The sequence below is a fragment of the Myripristis murdjan genome, chromosome 13 (assembly GCF_902150065.1).
Source record: "Myripristis murdjan chromosome 13, fMyrMur1.1, whole genome shotgun sequence".
Taxonomy (NCBI): domain Eukaryota; kingdom Metazoa; phylum Chordata; class Actinopteri; order Holocentriformes; family Holocentridae; genus Myripristis; species Myripristis murdjan.
The window spans coordinates 2,378,191-2,390,808 of NC_043992.1; positions in this window are offsets into that span (position 1 = coordinate 2,378,191).

Consider the following 12,618-nt stretch of genomic DNA (forward strand, 5'->3'; position numbering starts at 1 on the left):
AGAAGGGTTGGATAGGGTTTTATTATAGGGCTGGATTTAGACAAGGACAGAAAATCTTGTTGTTTTAACTCGATGACCAGGATCTGATCTGGAGTTCCACATCTTTGACACATCACTTATCCCGTCTCTACACTGTATACTGTCTAATAAAGCAAAAAGTCCATAAAAAAAATTATATATTTTAAACTCCAGATATGAGCCACAGAGAGTTAAAATCAAGCTCTGTTTTTGGTCCCTGCTTAAACCCAGCCTGGTAAACATACCTAACTTTGTGCATATTGCATTTTTCATCCAAGCAGTAGTAGCGCTGCTCAGTGTTTGTCCAGTTTTAGCTGACTTCTCTTTTTTTGTTCTGTTGTTGTATTTTAATTTTTTTTCTATGCCGTTATAACTGCTGTATACTGTTGTATACCCATTTTTAGAGAATATCTGGAGGGTACTTCACTTAGCCTGGCATTCTTCCTTATGCTGTTTCCGCTCAGTGGGAAGTTCTGTGTGAGAATTTTCTGTACCCGGCTTTCGAAATCTGGATTTTGTAAGTAGTGCTGTTTGCCCTATGTAAGACTGGTGTGCTACACAATTTTTTAATATATATACGTATAGCTGCAATGTTTCTCTTTAGGGCTTTTCCAGAACTTTCTGGACCTACCACTAGTCTGATGAAGTCTTTTTTATAATCCAATTACACCAGCGAAGAGCACTATTCCAGTCATACTTAGGGCTTTTAATCTATATGGAACTAACTTCTTGTCCATGAGTAAGAAGGACAAATGACTGTATGCTGTTACTGATTAACTGATTGATTGGGTGTTGTCATATTATCCTCTGCATTTGCTTGAGAACTCCCATATGTGTCGGCCATTTTGCCTCCCTGGTAGGCCCTCAGTTAACTTGCCTCGGGGATGCAACATGGCACAACCCGTTGACTCTCTAGTTACCAAAGTTGATGTTAGAGTATCCCTAACCTGATAGTACTGTTAATGCCTAGCCTAGCTTTTAGCCATGACAGGTTATACACAGTGATATGATTATGTTTATTGTTACTGCCATAGCTAAACACTTTCCTTGGACTTATTTATTGCTTTTTTGTTCCTGACAGAGTTTGTTTTATGATTGTGTTTATGCATTTTTTTCTAAGGATGCGGGAGAACTTATGCTTTACTTCATCCCTCTTCTTGGTTTGAGCTGTCCTGTGGCTTTAAAAAGGGCCGTGGAGAGGAGAGGAGAGGACGGGGGGAGGAAGACGTTTTGGCATTCTGTATGTATGTTGCCTTATGGGCTGAGAGGCCTGACAGAAATCAGGGCTTGCAGTGTGTTCACACCACAGTGAGCTTGTCACGTAGTCAGTGCTGTTTTGCTCTGAGCTGAAATCTTGGCGTGTTCACTCGTAGGCAGCTGAACATTTCAGCAATATCAACCATTAATACTTTGACTTGATCAGCAAGCTGGTTGTGGTGGTGTGAACACACCGTGAGTCTCCTCTCCTCACTCTTTAGGCCTGAGAACTTATGCTGCGTTCCTTTGGGTAAAAAAAAAAACAAGTCGGAACTAGAACAAAAATGTGTTGAGCCCAACTTCCAATGTAAATGTGTTCCATTGTATTAGGTCGGAAGTAGTGGAAACAAACATGGACGCCCCCACGAAGCTAATGTTTCTTCGGCTAGTTTATATTCAGTTAACATTGTTCAGTAACCTTAATGTTAGCAAACATGAGCCAGCTAAACCAAGTTTACAGCGCCAACGTTAACGTTGGCTAGCACCATCGTTAGCAAGCTAGCTAGGCGAGAGCATAACGTTCGCAATTTCTTGAAAAGGCATCAAAATACAGTTGGGCTAACATTACATGGGACTAATGAGTAATTTGCAACGTATTGAACGGTTCACTCCGCTCAAAATACGAGATAAAATCAATATTCGAGGGAAAATAAATTCCACCGTGGGCGCTGCCATGTTGAATCTGCTCCGTAAATAACGAGCTCGATCTACATCGAAAAGCTCCAAGTTCCCGTCTTGAAATTCCGACTCCTTCGGGTGTTCCATTGCTGTATTCCATGTAGGAGGTCGTTTTTTTCCAAGTTCCGACTTCGTTCAATGTACAAAGGAACGCAGCATTATTTCCGTTTGCTGTTACCGCTCGATGGAAACAGAAAGAGGAATGGCAGGTCAAAACCAGAAGCCAGCACACCCACGTGCACAACCATAAAGAGAAAAAAAAATCCATTACAGTTTAACATTAATTCATGCTTTTCTTCAGGTTTGATAGCACTCACTACAGTGTGTGCTCTGTCAGCCGATACATGTGAGTTTACAGTGTACTAGTGCTTTGTAATTTACAGTACTAACAATCCTTTTACTGCTGTACAACTGCATTGAGGCTAACGGTGTGTGGCAGTTCCCGCCATTTCAATGTCCTCACCGGTTCCCAGGTGTGTGCTCTCTTCTTCTGCAGGTGAAGTAAGAACACAGGTGTAATGTTGACCACCTTTAGTTGATTTTATGTTTCGCAGTTGCCTCAATGACAATGAGTTTGTAAGACGCTCAAGCTAGCTCGCTAGCTCGCTCAGCCTCAGTGGCTGCTGCACGCCAGCTAGCTAGCTCTGAGCGGCAGGTGAAATCATGTGAGCTCAAATGAAATCAGTTTTCTTTGTGTGTTTATTTTTTTTGCCATGAAAGTGACTCCGCCTGCCCTGATGTGAGTCCACGGATGCTTCTCTTGCTGGAGCTTATTGTTAGCTTGATTTGACAGCAAGCCAGCAAGCCATTTTGTAACTTTTGTTAACTTAAAAAATTATTTATTTTGTTTTTCAAAGCAAAAACTATATTGTGTTGTCATTGTTTTATATTGTGTTTTTTTTTTTTTCTACATAATTTAAGTGCATTTATTGTTTACATTCCATGGGTTATGTTGAGGTTCCAGCTGTTTATCTTAATATATTTGTCCCTCTGTATTTCAAAATAAAAGTTTTTTGAAAATGAAAGAACCATGACTTTTTGTTTTGTGTGTTTGTTTGTTTCTTATATTTGTCATGCCATGTGGTTGTACAGCTTGCATGAGGTGATAACTATGAAGTGGTTGCTTTAGTCATGGATGGCTTGTCTTGTTTTTTTCAGGATTTCATGGGAGTGGAGGGGTGTGTTAATTTAGATTATTCTCATTCTGAGTAACTTGCAGTGAGTGAAACAACAGAATGAATCTCATTTCAAAGATCATCAACACACATTAAGCAACACACATTAAAATAAAATGACCTCCAGCGCTGTGAAAGCATTCATTTGAGTCACGAATGCTGCTTCACTCACTTTATTGCTCTCCCCGAGAAGATCCTCACATCCCCTCAGTGCGCTGAGTCACATCCTGCCTCATATCCTCCCTGCACTCGCTCTAATTAGCTCTCATCATAAAAAACTTTCTCAATACCTCTCTTCTTAGCTCGTATCATTCACTTAATTATCACATTCAGTCATTATGACGTTTGAGTCACAGGAACATTGACTTTTTCTGTTGGTTGTTTACTTGGTGCTTGATGCCTAAAAGCATCAGCCAAATTAGTCAAATGTAAAACTTAAACACAGCCAAATCCAATCTAGGTCAGGGTTTCCTTGTAGCAGCTTTAGGTAACAATTCAAGGCAATGAAAATAGATGAAAGCACTGCAAATACAACTGACTTCACCAAGGCGAGCAAAATCATTTAATAATACATAGTTCAATATACGTTGCATTCTTGTATCGCTGATCGAGGAATTTTTGTCTGTTACTGGACTCATTGTAAATTGCCCCAATATTTGTAATAAAAGCTAAAATGTGAAAAATGTAATGTGAAAACAATTTTTGTATTCAACTTCATAGAGACCAACTCCCTATGTTCCGCTTTATTCTTCAATATACTACATCGTTTATATTTTTTTTTCATTAAATGTTAAAATGCATAACCTGCAGCAGCAAACCACGAGGCTGAACTACTTGTATGTGCAAACATTCTTCTCCAATGAATTTGTTTATGATTCTGACTGCAGAAAAATGTATATTTTAACAAGAAATTTAGTCTCATATTTCAGTGTTTAAATCTAATTTTCCCTCTAAAAAGTTTTTTTTAAAAAACATTGGGTTGAGATAATCCCATTTGTTTCCAATACCAACCAATTTGTTTCCAGAACTTTCCTAAATCATCCTAATGGGTTGATCTGCCTTATTCTGCCTCCTCCTTATTCCCACAAAAAATCCTGAGACAACTGACACTGAGTACGTTTACATGCACACCATAATCTGGTATTATTCGGAATATTTGCAATATTCCGGTTGCACACGTGTCATGTAAACACGCACTGAACCCGATTACGGTCATATTCCGGCTGTAGAGAATTCCAGATAAGACCCCTGGCATATGCCTGTTCCAACCGGAATATTGAGGCATGTAAACACCTTAGTTGGAAAAGCAGCAAGAGCCAGGAGACTGCAGTCTGCCTTTAGCTGATCAAAGACTTAAATATCATGGAGTATATCGATGGGAGAAAACACAGCAGACCAGACGCCTATACGTGTACTGCTGCCCCCCGCGGCTGAGTGTCGCATTACATAAGAGAGTGGAATACGCCGAAACACGGGAACATGCCAAGTAACATGGAAACGGAATGTTCCAGTTGCCGCAGCGCAGTTACCTTAGCCGGAATATTGACCTGAACCAGAATATGGTGTGCATGGAAACGTAGTCACTGCATTGGAAACAAGTAGGATTACCCCATCCCACACGCAGATTGTTTCCTTGATTTAAAAAAATAAGCTTTTAAGGCTGAATATGAGACAAACATACTTGTTAAGATGGAGTTTTTTGTTGCAGTGCTCAAAGTGGAAACAACTAGCCTAAATCATTTAAACGCTTTACTCCATGGAGGATGATGAGTACATGACTATAATGATATCATGAAATGAAGTGTGGGCTTTCTGGGTGAAGACTTTCCCATGAGCATCAGTCTAAAACGCTGGCATCGCTCTGTGGCCTTTTTACCATCATCTGTGTGTCACTGACAAACAATGGAACAAAGATTAACTCTTTCTCTTTAGAGAACCTCCCAGCCCTCCCCTCTGTGTGTGTGTGTGTGTGTGTGTGTGTGTGTGTGTGGGAAGAGGAGTGAAATTTGTTGCAACTTGCCTAAACAGACCAATTTAGAGCGAGAGACACAGAGGAGAATGTTTGGGCAACAGATGCTTGAACAAAGACTGGCCAGCACACAATGGGACATGGAGATACTTGTGACTGATTTCCATCTATTCACACAAAGTGGAGCAGAAGTTGGGGTCCTCCTCTTTCTGTGTGTGTGTGTGTGTGTGTGTGTGTGTGTCCATCTCTGTGTGTGCATGCATGTGAGCACTGCTGCATTCCATGTGTGCTATTCGTGTATATGCATGTGTGTCCTATTGTGAGTCAATGTGCATGCTCCAGTGTATGTATGTGTGCATGTGGGCTATTGTGAATTGTATGTGTGTGTATACAACCCAGTGTGTGTGTGTGTGTGTGTGTGTGCATGAGCACAAATGAGTTTATGCATGTTGCTGGTTGCACACAGGGAAAATAAGCAGGTGGAGTCCTCCTTTGAGTGTATGTGCATACGTGTGTGTGAGTGAGTGAGTGTGTGTGTGTGTGTGTGTGTGTGTGTGTGGTGGTATTCAGCTGTAGGCAGGCTGAGGATATCCCTCTAGTGAATGAATAACAGTAGAGAGGCAAGAGCAGACTCCCATAACCCCCATGGCTACTTACTATTGAATATTGTGTGTGTGTGTGCGTGTGTGTGTGTGTGTGTGTGTGTGTGTGTAAGGCCTGAAAAGGCCAAGGGCCACCCCCTCCCACCCTTAACCCCCTCCTCCACCCCTCCCGTGGCTCTGCAGGCCTTTTGTGTCTCCCTTGCTTTCCCTTTTGAGTCCAACATCTGTATGCTAATGAAACTCAATGGGAATGGACTGGAATCAGCCTGGGAGAGAGGGTGAGGGGAGGCTTCCTCGTGTGTGTGTGTGTGTGTGTGTGTGTGTGTGTGTGTGTGTACATAGAGCTGGCTGAATGATGTGATTTGGTAGATTTCAGTAGCTGGGACGGGGTGTGATTGTAGTGGACTTAGAAGGAGAAAAAGGGAAAGAAGAATTATTGGAGTTACTGAGGAGGATAGGCAGTGGGGGATGGGTTTTGAAGGAGCTGGGAGTGTGTGTGTGTGTGTGTGTGTGTGTGTGTGTGCGCTTGTGTTGTGCCGGGGTTCTCTATGACTACCAAAATGTCCCCAAATGCCCCCCATAATAAAGCGAGAGAGCAAGGCTTACCAGGATAGTTGCTTTGTAATTGACATCGAGGTCAACTCTGCTCTGAGAAAGTGAAAGCCAAATAAGTTACCTGCTGTACTTATGATGACCCACTTAAAATTCCAGCTCAAGAAAAAAAAAAACCCACTAAATTTACAATTCAAGGGTTGAGTCAATGCTCCAATCCAGAAACACTTGAAATGAATGCAGAATGAGGTCAGATGCCCTGATTAACAACACTACATGCAACCAAAAGTAAGGAAAGCAAAGGTCAAAGCAGCAAATGGAACAAATTGCTCTGTGTCCACATAATGATCAGTGATCAGATTTGGTGAAAAAAAGGAAGAAAGGTGAAGAAAAACAGGGAGAAAAGTACAAATACATTTTCCAGATAAAGACAAAGTCCAAAATCCTACAGTTAGTTAGCAAAAAACCTTTTTTGCCTGTTTCTTAGCCCTTACCAAAAATATTCTGTTCCATCTAATGCTGGGGGACTATTTTTCAGACCATTATTCACTTGAAAGGGACATTCCAGTGATTTTGAATGTTTGGCCTGGCTACTACAATCCCCACATTTTCCATAACAATAAAACCATTTGGCTAATCATGCAGGGTCGCTAAAGATTTCACAATGTAAATTCACACCTCGGTTTTTAAATGTGAATTTTTGGTTGAAACAGCCACCATATAATGTTCTCTTTCTGCAGCTAACGAAGTGTCAACATTCACAAACCACAGAACTGATAATTAGCTGTGGAAAGTAAACGTTTCCCCAGGGACTATTTTCCATGGCAGAAGGAGGGACCATATCACTCCGCCCCAAATTCAAGTCCTGAAAACACAACAGTGCTGCTGCTGTTACGAAAACTAATGTGGAGGACTTTATTCCAGTGATGGAAACTAATGTGGAGGACTTTATTCCAGTGATGGAAGACTGATGTGAAGACAGTCTGGCTGGAGAAAAGAGGAAAAATGATATCAAAAACACACAGTTTGCTTTGGGAAAAGATTATCAGAAACGTAAAGTTTATACATTTTGTAGAAATTACACTGCACATGCATAGTCACCACTGTGGTCCTTTAAGGTGACAGTATACCTGTAACACTGTCTCAGAATCAAACAAAAGCCAAACAAGTTGCTGCATCAAATTGTGATTATACTCATTGTTTGTCTTACTCATTTAAATTGTAAACATATACATGCCAGCAAGTCTATTAGTTTTGTTCAAATCCATCAGTGGGATGAGATAATCCCACTTCTTTCCAATGCTAATCAACTTATTTCCAGAATTTCTTGTATCAAGTTTCATTTTCTTCATCCTAGTCCACTGATCTGCCATATTCAGCCTTTTTTTTTTTACCTGGTTTGAAGAAAAATAACATGTTAAAACTAAATATGGGACTAATTGTGATGTGTGAAGAATTCCTCCTCCTCTAAATTTTACCTGGATAAATATGTTACAAGAAGTAGAAACAGGACCATAGAAGGCTGGGGAAAACAATCAAACATCTGGTGCAAATACTGGTTGTAAATTTGAGTTAATGATTACTTATGTTCATACCAATCTGGACATGTTCACCAACGTCATAACATGTTGATGCAATACAGGAGCTGTTACAGCAACACATTGTACCAGGCGTCTCTTTTTACTGCAGCAGTGCTAAACAGATGCTTGGTGAAAGCGCTGGCTCCAGCCCCTGCTGTTTCTACGAGACAATTGAAGAGCCACTAGAGGCCATTTCAAAGTTCAAATTATTAACTTCCAAAGAAACATACTCTCAGTTTAGCAAGGGAAGCATAACAGGCCATCCTTTTCATGAGGAAAAAGTCTTTGATTTGCAGTTTGATTGCAAAATACATTCTGTACTGTGCCACTTACGTGTTTCAGTGTGAAAGGGATGTCCTGTATCACTTTCCATATAATATACAACATATATACAGGAATTACCACACCAGAGTACAGGCCATTTAATTGATTAAAAATACAAACAACTTAACAAATTATACAAACATCATGTATCTCTAATTCAAGGATCCAATCTGTCATCACTGTATCATCAAAGGATCACGGTTTCCTTCTAGCCCTTTAAAGGTCCGATGACATGTTTCAGTTCAACTTGTCAAATGATTTTAGTCATATAGCCAAATGCCAGTCCTCATGTGTAATGTACAACCCTGAGTGTACAATATTTTCCCTTTGAATTATTTTGGCTGTAGTGCCACACACTCCACATCTCATGGTGCACTAGTGCATGTTTCTAGGTTTCGTTATAAGATGCTTTATCTGAACAAGTCAGTCAGTGTTGTATTCAACAGTTTGATTAGAATCAAAAACAAGAGGGGTTTACTCATCCAACTGAGATTTTTTTTTTCTCTTGTTGGAGGAAAAGAAAGATTTGCACACTGAAGATGAGACTCAATGCCTTCTTAAGATGGCGCAGTGCTGGTTTAGTTGCAGAGAGATGGTGCCATCTAGTGGATATATTTGGAAACTACACAGGGTGGATGTCAGGTGGTTCTGTGGGTTTGTAGTGCAGCTGTATTCAGTTAGATTCAATAAGCATCCAACTGTCTGGATAGACACCTGCGCTACATATTTCACAGATGAAATGTTGTGTAATTTATATGATAAGTGAACATGGTGTATGTACTGTGTTTTTACACACAACTACTTGTCTCTATTCATGTAGTTATGTATGTATGCATTTATTTATTTATTATCCCATTACCTTACTCATTGTATTACTACTTTTACTTTGAGACCAACAAGAAATAGATTAAACTAAAATATCAATCATGCCTCTGGTGTTTTCTCATTCCAAATTGATAAGATTTATAATTTTTGCATGGTGGGGTTGTGTTGGGCCATGTTTTTGTTCAATGGTTGTTTTGTTTCGCCAATGTATAAGTCCTTGCATTCCTCACTGCATTGGACGGCATATATCAGGCTGCTTTTTTGGTTGTGTGGTACCCTGTCTTTTGGGTGAACCAGTTTCTGCCTGAGTGTTACCGGGTTTGAAACATACAGAGATTTGATGTTTGTTAAAAGTGTGTTTTGCCAAAAGTCCAACTCGGATAGCCACAAGTTTTCAGGGCTCCCCTTAGGTGTTCGTGTTCTTCAGCTTGGGCCCAAGTGGAGGTTGGTACATTATCTGCCCTGTGTTGCAAAGTTCTGATAACTCCCAGTTTGTGCGAATACTGGTGAGCCCATAGCACAGCCGTGCTTTTGCCTGTAAAATTTACCGTTAAACTGGAAATATGTGGTGTTGAGGCAGAAATCCAGTAACTGGCAGATCTGGTCTGGATTGAGGTTTGTTCTGTCTTGTAGGGTGTTATCTTGTTTCAGGTGATGTCTCACAGTTTCCACTGCCTCCATGGTTGGAATGCAGGTGAATAAGGAGGTCACATCGTATGAAACCATAGTTTCATCCTGTTCTTTTTCTAAGCCTTTGACTTTATTCACAAAGTCCAAAGAGTTCTGGATGTGGTGTGGTGTGTTACCAACCAGAGGGGCTAAGATGTTGGCTACATGCTTAGCAATATTGTAGGTTACAGAGTTTATGCTGCTCACAATGGGTCTGAGTGGGACCCCTTCTTTATGGACTTTGAGGAGTCCAAATATGCCTGGAATGGTGTCTTGTGGGTACAGACGGAGATATTGTGACCAGTCAAGGGCTCCATCCTGTTGTAGTTTTTGGAGGCATTCTATGACCTTTCTTTTGGAGCCACTGGAAGGATCTCGTTTCAACATTTCATAGGTGCTAGTGTCATTGAGTAGTGTGGAGACTTTGGAGAGTGGAAGAGTGGAAGCTGTTCTAGATGAAAAGGGGGACCAACTCCATATTAATGCCTCTGGATTTAGAATGAGATGTCATTAAAGCTCCTGTAGGTGTGATGTGCAGGTGGCCCAATACGTTTGTCCATGTAGTGTGACATTTGGCATATAAGACATACATTTAAAGAGTAACCCCTAATCCCAAACCCACCTATTGTACTCACCTATTGAATGGTAACGTCACCTACCAAAGATCAGGGACTCCACCATACTTCACAACAGGGACTACATCACATTTCACCATCACAGGCCAGGCTTCACAGAGATTTAGGTTTGGGTTTTAATTACTCATTAACAAACAGCATAGAAGGAAAAAAATAAAATAAACAACAAGAGTATCTCCCTTTCTCCAGACTATTGGCTATGCGCACAGCAAAACTTGGGAGAGACTCAGCAGCTGATTGTATTGTCAAATGCTTTTCTAATTACAAAATAAATTACTGCATAATTCAAATATAATACAGTACCATGTAGTGTTATGTCCAGCCTAGGGGGAAACCTGAGCATAACACAAAAGCGACCAGTGCCACAATGAATGCAGTCCAAAGAAGAATGGATTTATCCTTCATTTTAAATAGAAAAGGATTTTAGGGTCTTAGAAGTCAGGTGTCTTACCTGTCTCCCTAACACTGGTAAACAAAAGAAAAGGCCTCTCACTCCTACAACCACAGCTACCTGGACTGCTCTAGAGGACTTTTTACTATATATACAACAATGATCAACCTCAGCAACACTAAATCACTGATCAGCTTTCAGACAAGCACAAACAGCTCCCAGCAGGTCAGGTTGGGAGCCAGGGAGCAGGAGCAGTAAGCTGGTGTCACACAGACCGTCTTTTAAATCAGGCCGTCAGCTTCTTGTCCAATTCTTGTTCTCTAAGTATGTGTTCCAGATGAATACACACATTATACCAGTCATCTGGAAACTATGGCTCACAAGCCATTTCAGTCACTTTGCCAGATGTCATAAGGCTTTTGACAGAATGTAGGCTAACAAGGAACCAGTCTTGTTTTGTGGTTTGCTCCTCTTTCTTTGTTTACTTCTGGTGACAGACTGTGGTTATGGTTGTGCAGCTCATATATGTAACGGAGTGAATGAAAATGAGGGCGTTGGGATGATATTTTCCCTGTGTACATGAAGGCGAAGAGACACTGTAATAACAATATAGCAGAGTATGTTAAAAGGACAAGTCGTTCCACAAACACAGGAGAAAATCTTTTTTTGTTTTGACAAGTTGAGCTTATTAGCTGAAAACAACCACCTTGGGAGGTGTAACTGCAACATCCATGACGCACGCAGTGCAATCAGCCTGTTTCATGCAGGGTATGTGAGCCAGTGTTGACTTCCTCTGGTCTGAATGAAGTCCTTCCTGCTTTAAGACAAAGTAGAAACCACAGGAGACCAAAGCCCTTTCTTCACTGATTGGGGAAGAGGAAGACAGAAAGTTTAAAAACTTGATAAGTAATAATCCCATTTCCCCCCATTTTATGGCTACACACACACACACACACACACACATACACACACACACACACACATATATGTATATATATATATATATATATATATATATATATATATATGAACTTTATTGCAGGCTCAGGCCCAATAAAATAACAAACAACATTTAAAAAACATAAAGACAGATTAAAAAGACATACTAAATTTATGATAGTCTTAGCAGGCACTCATACCAATGTTTCCACAAATGCGAGCAGTATCTAACCGAACTGCACTTGGGGTTACACAGCATCATCATAATACAGTTTTGTGACTCATCAAGTCTATACATAAACATCAGGTTCCTCAAGAGAGCCTGCAAAGTGCTTAACCCTGAGTCACAGAAAAGCTTACTGGCACTGCTGCTCCTGGGCTTCTGCAGCAATATCCTCAAACAATCACTGTATGCTACCTGGAGTTTACGCAAAGTCTCCTTTTTATAATTGACCCATAGGGGTGCTGTATACATAGGGGAGCAGTAGGCTCTGAACAAATTCACTTTAACATGATCAGAACAGTAGAGGAATTTCCTGACATGTTAGCTTGCACATACAACAAATGTCTCTGTCTGAGCATGTCAGCATCATCATCCATCTTGTCAGTGATGATGTGCCCCAGATATTTTGTACTGCTACAGACACAAAGGGTTTGCCCTGACAGGCAAAATATTGGAAAATGAAGCTTCTGGTCCTCCTTACCTCCTCCACTTACTGTGGAAAAGGGAAGTGATGACCACAAATAATTGTTGACACTGAAAGTGGCATACAGCAGTTTGTGAGACTTCCATTCATGCAAAATTCATGAAAATAAAAGTTAATATCAAAACCATAATTTTGGCAGGAGACAGCTATAACAACTCTTAATGATTATAGGCCCGTAGCACTGACACCTATAATCATGAAGTGCCTGGAGAGACTGGTACTGCAACACATCAAGGCTGCCCTGCAACCCACCCTGGACCCCCACCAATACGCATACAAGACAAATAGATTGACAGG